Genomic DNA, 6,000 nt, shown 5'->3' with positions numbered 1-6,000 from the left:
ATTTGTAGCAGTTTCAAATTACCGCAATCGCATATCATTCTGTCATACTAAAATCGAGTCTATTTTCAATAAAATCACATTTCAGTTTCTTATGAGTTCAATCAACTGGTTTGCTTATTTTTCTAAGAGAAAAGATACGTGGACTGCGTTTGAGTCAATTAACTTTTTGAAAAGGAACTTTACGTAGTTTTCAGTTTAACGGCAGAATGGCATACAACTATTTTTTTCATGTGGCCACCATAACTTATTTTGAGATTTTTCAATATAGGCATTTTTTATTAATGTATTGCACAGTATGATTTTTACCGTGTTTTAATAGTTTTTTACATAAAAGTCAGGAAAATGACACATTACTGGCGAGGAAATATTGAAGTGCTCGGCCCCGAGTACTTTCATTTCCGAGTCAAGTAATGTCATTTTACTGACGAGTTTTGTTTTACATTTTACCCAAAATCGTATATTAATATAAAATTTCAATTTTAATATGGAACTTTTGATTAATGCCAATCCGTCAATGATGACAGGAGTGAAAAATACAAGTGATCGTCTCATTTATGTTCCTATTTATTTACTTTTAGTTAATTTATCAATAGGTATTAGTCAGGAATATATTTCATTTAATTCGGTATTACTAGTTTTGCTCCTACCGTCGAGAAAATTGTGTTACCTATACTTCCAAAACTGGAGGGGAGTAGGGACCGATCTTTTGAAATTGATATTGTAAAAACCTTGGATGTGTATAATTTCACCAGCTTCTTATTGAACAAAACATTAGAAACGATTTCAAATTTAAAACCCCATTAAAATTAATCTCACGCGGCAACAATTTGCATTCGAAGCTATCTCAGAGGTAATATTAGAGGAAAATTCGTTCGGTTTCGCCTTGCAGATGGTGCACCATCGGGTAGTAAACGTATTTTTCTTTCATTCATACCAATAAACCGTCGTTCCGTTCAATGGCTTCGAACACGGGGTAACTGCTCTCATATTTTTTCACTTCGACGATGTAGGCGGAGATCCAATCTCTTAATTGAAACGAACAATCTATGCGAACGTTTTTTAAACATTTTGCTTTTTGATTGGTGAAACGTGTTGTGGGGGATGTTCTTAAGCGTAATTTACTAACAAACAATAAAGGAGTCTTAGTATGCAAGACATTTTCAATTGCTCTCCAGAATGTCTCTTAACTTTATATTTCATTTCATCGCTAGTCTTGAAGGTTTAACGAACGCGCTCATGAAGAATGTCGTTAAGCTCAATGCACCACAGTTATGATTCTGTCTCTTGCAGCTTTATACTACACGGAACAATCACCACAATATGAGGTGTAGTGATATCACTTATAACAACTTATTTCAGTGGAAGCAATTATAATTAAAATTCACACAATTCCTAATGCGATGAAGCATATGCGTTGGCACATGCATCAGTTAATATTGCAATGCAAATTTCGGAGCGTATGAAAATATTTACAAAGGACTGAAATTTTCAGGAAAGCAAATGTAAAGTTGTCGCTTTGTCATTGAATTTACATAATAAAACAGTGTTTTCCTTGAAGAGAATTTTTATGTGCGTAATATACATGGGTTGGTTTATTGGTGTCACAGTACAAAATCGGTCACGAAAACGTCCTATATGGATTATTTCAGTTTGAAAGTTGCAATTTTTTCTTCAGGAGTGGTTGCGGCAAGTCCTTCAATGGGGCGCGCTTTAATTGGCCCTAATAGCTGCATATACCGGGTGGTGCCTAGCGCGACGCAGCATAGGGATTTCAATGGTAATTTCATTATAGTGAATTACTAGCCCCCCCAATTATTTTAGAGCAAAAGTCTAAATAGGATTTTTTTAGAGAAAAAAATACTGAATCTGTTCATACTATTACTTATAATTTTCCGTTTTTCAAAACCGTAGAAATCGAGAAAATAAAAAGGTTCATTTTACAATAAAACAAATATGCCTTGGAATTGCCTAAAAAAACAGCGATCACGTTTCATTATTTGTCTTTGACGTAAGTATATTAAATTTATACTTGTTTATAAATTAGTTAACGAACTACAAGTGCAATAACGTTCAAAATGTCCGTCAAAACCATCAGGAAAACGAACAACGAACGACAATACATTCAACGTTTTGGTTGCAGTAGCGGAAAATCCGAATATAAGTTTAGAAACAAATCTTCTTCAAATCAGTTTTTTTTCTTCGATTAGGTAGGTACTCTGATTCCGGAAAATGATAAACAAATAGTATCTGATGCAGATGCAGCATACATTCTCTAAAAAAACATTACCCTAAGATGCCTTTTATTGCGTCGGTTAGTTGAAACAGAATTAATATGAAAATCGTTCGACGTCAAAGAACAATAACTGAGATGCGATGCGCTTGTAATTTGTTAAAAGATTCCAACGCATCACTGATTTATAAAAATGTAATTTTTTATTTTGTCGATTTCTACGGTTTTGACAAATGGAAAGTTATAACTAAAAGTATGAACAGATGCAGTATTTTTTTCACTAAAAAAAACGTATTTAGACTTTTGCTCTAAAATGATTAGGGGAGCTTTGACTATAAAGAAATTACCATTGAAATCCCTATGCTGCGTTGCGCTAGGCACCACCCTGTATATCAATAGTGAATTGGTAGTCAACATCTGAAATAATTAACATGTAATTGATGATGATTGATGTTACATATTCCTCATTATGACAGTAATTACTTTTATCATAGAGGAAATACAATTCCTCTATGGTTTTATATAGGTACACTTCCGGACCTCTATCAATACGTTTAATATAGGAATATGTTTGTTAATAAATATGCATTGAAACCAGCACCGCTTATTCCACTATTCCACAGTTAATGTCCAATACAGCATTGCTGATATGATGCGCCGACGTGCATGATATTATAAACTATATCTATTATTATCTGTCACTATTATTTGCAAGCAAAGAAAAGTATGGGTCAAGTTTTTGGTAGAGTACACGCCGTACCCACTGTCCATATAACCGATCTTATCGTGTTGAAAGTAGAGGGTTCCTTTTATCTGGTTGGGTACCGAATAATATTTTCTTGAAGACTGCCACCTTCTGATTTGTCTGTTACTAATGAGCCACCATAATTCACGTTTTTCATAGAAAGGTATAAACGAAACATTAGCTATTTATTTTGCGTTTGTTGCGTTACTCTGTCACGATGGCGTAATGTAACTTTAATATGGCCCCACGATGTCGAACACCGGTATGCTCATACTAGCGGCACCATGCACAAAATATCTAATACAAAGTATGCCAAAGTAGTTTTTTGTTTGTCTATAGTAGTAGCTTTATTCTTGTCGCTATTATTTAAGCTTTCTTCTTCAAATTTGCAAAAACAAAGCCAGTTGCAAAAGAACTTGTATGGATCCCTTTGATTTTTACTATCCTAAAATAAATTATTGTTACAATTTTCTGGCGGTTTTGGTTAGGGTTAGGGCGAAGCCGCCGTAATATAGAAAGCCAGTACTCTGAATGTGTGACGTCACATCGAATGGCTGAAACTTGTAGCGTACTGCATTAACGTTATGGGAAACGTACGTTTGCTTTATTGCATGAAACTTGGAAAGTACTGAACGGATTGTAATGAATTAAGCGACATTTTAAAGAGCAAGCTTTAGCGCTTAAAACCATGTAACTGATATCCATTAATTGTTTTTCGATGAACTAAAATATATTCGAATACTTTAACGAACTTGTATTATAGGTGTTCTGAACCGATTTTAATAATTATAACGGCATTTGAAAGAGAAAACCTTACTCACTTAATCTGTAGTTCATTTATGCCGAGATTTATGCTTACCTTTTTGTTCATTAAAGAACGATTATTGTAAATATCTAGTTATAAGGCACGTTCAGCAGACAAGAACAAAAAATTACGTTCTACATACCTACAATATTGCAACAAATCAAGAAACGTATGTTTAGGAATATAAACCGTTTACTACATTATCTTTGGCAATTGATAGGTAATATAAAATAAACGGCATGGTTGCACCAGACCAGACAAAACTGTTTTTTTTTATTAATTAATAGTACAGTAAAATAACCTCTGAAATGCGACAAAAAAAATATCTCAGTATAACTAAATGAGATATATATCATCTTTTAGGGAATTTTAAGCCCTATCCCAATTAAATAATTACAACTTTTTTTAATAGGGCACATTTTTGTAAATTAGCAAAATGTAACGTTTTGGAGGCGAGTCAATATTCACGTTTTCATTGATTTAACTCCCTCTATAAATTTTATTAATTGAGCTATAGCTTTCAAATTTTCAAAGTTTATAGAAGAAAGTACAGCGCTCATGATAGCAATTCAATTTTTTCCGTATCGCTAACAGTTTTTGTTTAAATAATTGATACACCACGGCACCGACAAACTGTGTATTGAAAATTTCGACATGCGAGCAACTTGTTTAAATAATAAAAGTACGTAGCTATATACATATATCGTACCAAATAACGTTAAAACATTGAAAAAGTTTTTAGAAAAAAAATTAGGTCAATACCTTTTATGGTTTTCGAAATATGATAGATTAAAGCGCTTATTTAATGCTTCTACACAGATGCAGCGAGGTAGTCATGGCGTAAGTACATACTCGTATTATAATTTGAAATTTTCCATTTGATAATATTACTTACATATTTTAATTAACAAAATTTATTTTTATTTATATTTCTAAATTTTCTTCGTCATCAATTTGTTGTTCACTTTTTTGCATCAACTGATTGTTACAATTGCTGCTATTACATTTACAGTCCAAACAGCATTTGACTCCTTCTTTTAAACAAACACATTTATTGTTGTCGCACTTTCTATCGGCACAAAAAATTGTAAGTAGACCCCCAACGTTGTCTGGAATTGGGGGTTTTTCTGTATGGACTGGTTCCCAAGTGCCATTTTGATTTGTCCATCCATATTCAGTAGGATCCATTTCCGGTATATGGCATAAATGACTATTCGTCCAAATCTTCAATTGATATATACACCTAAACAAAATTAATAATGTCAGGAAAAATCTCGAGAAAAATAAATATGAAAAAGTGTTCACCTACCTCAGTACGTGCATCTTAAATGCATCATCTGTAGGAGGTAGTTGAGAGGCACACTTATTTGAAGACATTGTCTATTTATATCTTAGATCATTCAATGATTTAATTTTTAAATCTTTATTTCGGAAAAGATGTAAAGCACATTTCGTTGCAATGTCAATAGCTTCTGGTACTGTTACATTTGAAATTTTTTGAAGTTCCTTAAAAGATTCATAATCTTTGTTTGCAGTGTCAAATGCCATTCTCTTGCCAATTCTAAAAAATGCGCTTGTTGTATCACAGCCTGTTAATGCGTGAAGCGACAATAACGTTTTTGATAGATCTTCTCCAATATTATTAACAATATCCGTAAGAGAAATTAATCTTTTTTTGTTTATGTGTCCTAATTCTATGAATAAACGTTTGTTTACGCTGTTATCAATTTGTACGTAGAAGTATATCAACAGAAGGAATACGTCTGTATCCACTGATCTGATTAAAACATTCTCGTTTTTACAAATGTTAAACTCGTGTAAGATATGGTCGATATGGAGTATTATTCTAGTATCGGCTTCGGGATGATTGGAACGTTTATTCATAGAATTAGGACACATAAACAAAAAAAGATTAATTTCTATTACGGATATTGCACCATAAGTGTTACGAAATAATGGGAAAATGCAGCGTGAAAATGAATAGACTCCCGATGTGACGAGCACTAGGGAAGTGGGGGGCATGTGTGTGGCTTTCTATATTACGGTGGCTTCGGGTTAGGGTTACCTCGATTTCTGGGACATACTTTATTCTTATATCCCATATACACGTGTCCAAGATAAGAATGTCTAGCAGGGGGATCCCCAAAACCATAGAAGATACGAGGATAGGGAAAAGTTGCGTAATTAACGAGTTATTATCATGCGGTAAAGAAATCCAGA

This window comes from Photinus pyralis, unplaced genomic scaffold (genome assembly GCF_008802855.1).
Source record: "Photinus pyralis isolate 1611_PpyrPB1 unplaced genomic scaffold, Ppyr1.3 Ppyr1.4_LG4, whole genome shotgun sequence".
In the NCBI taxonomy this organism is placed as follows: Eukaryota; Metazoa; Arthropoda; class Insecta; order Coleoptera; family Lampyridae; genus Photinus; species Photinus pyralis.
The sequence above is the reverse complement of the archived record's forward strand: the minus strand, read 5'-3'. Positions refer to the sequence as shown.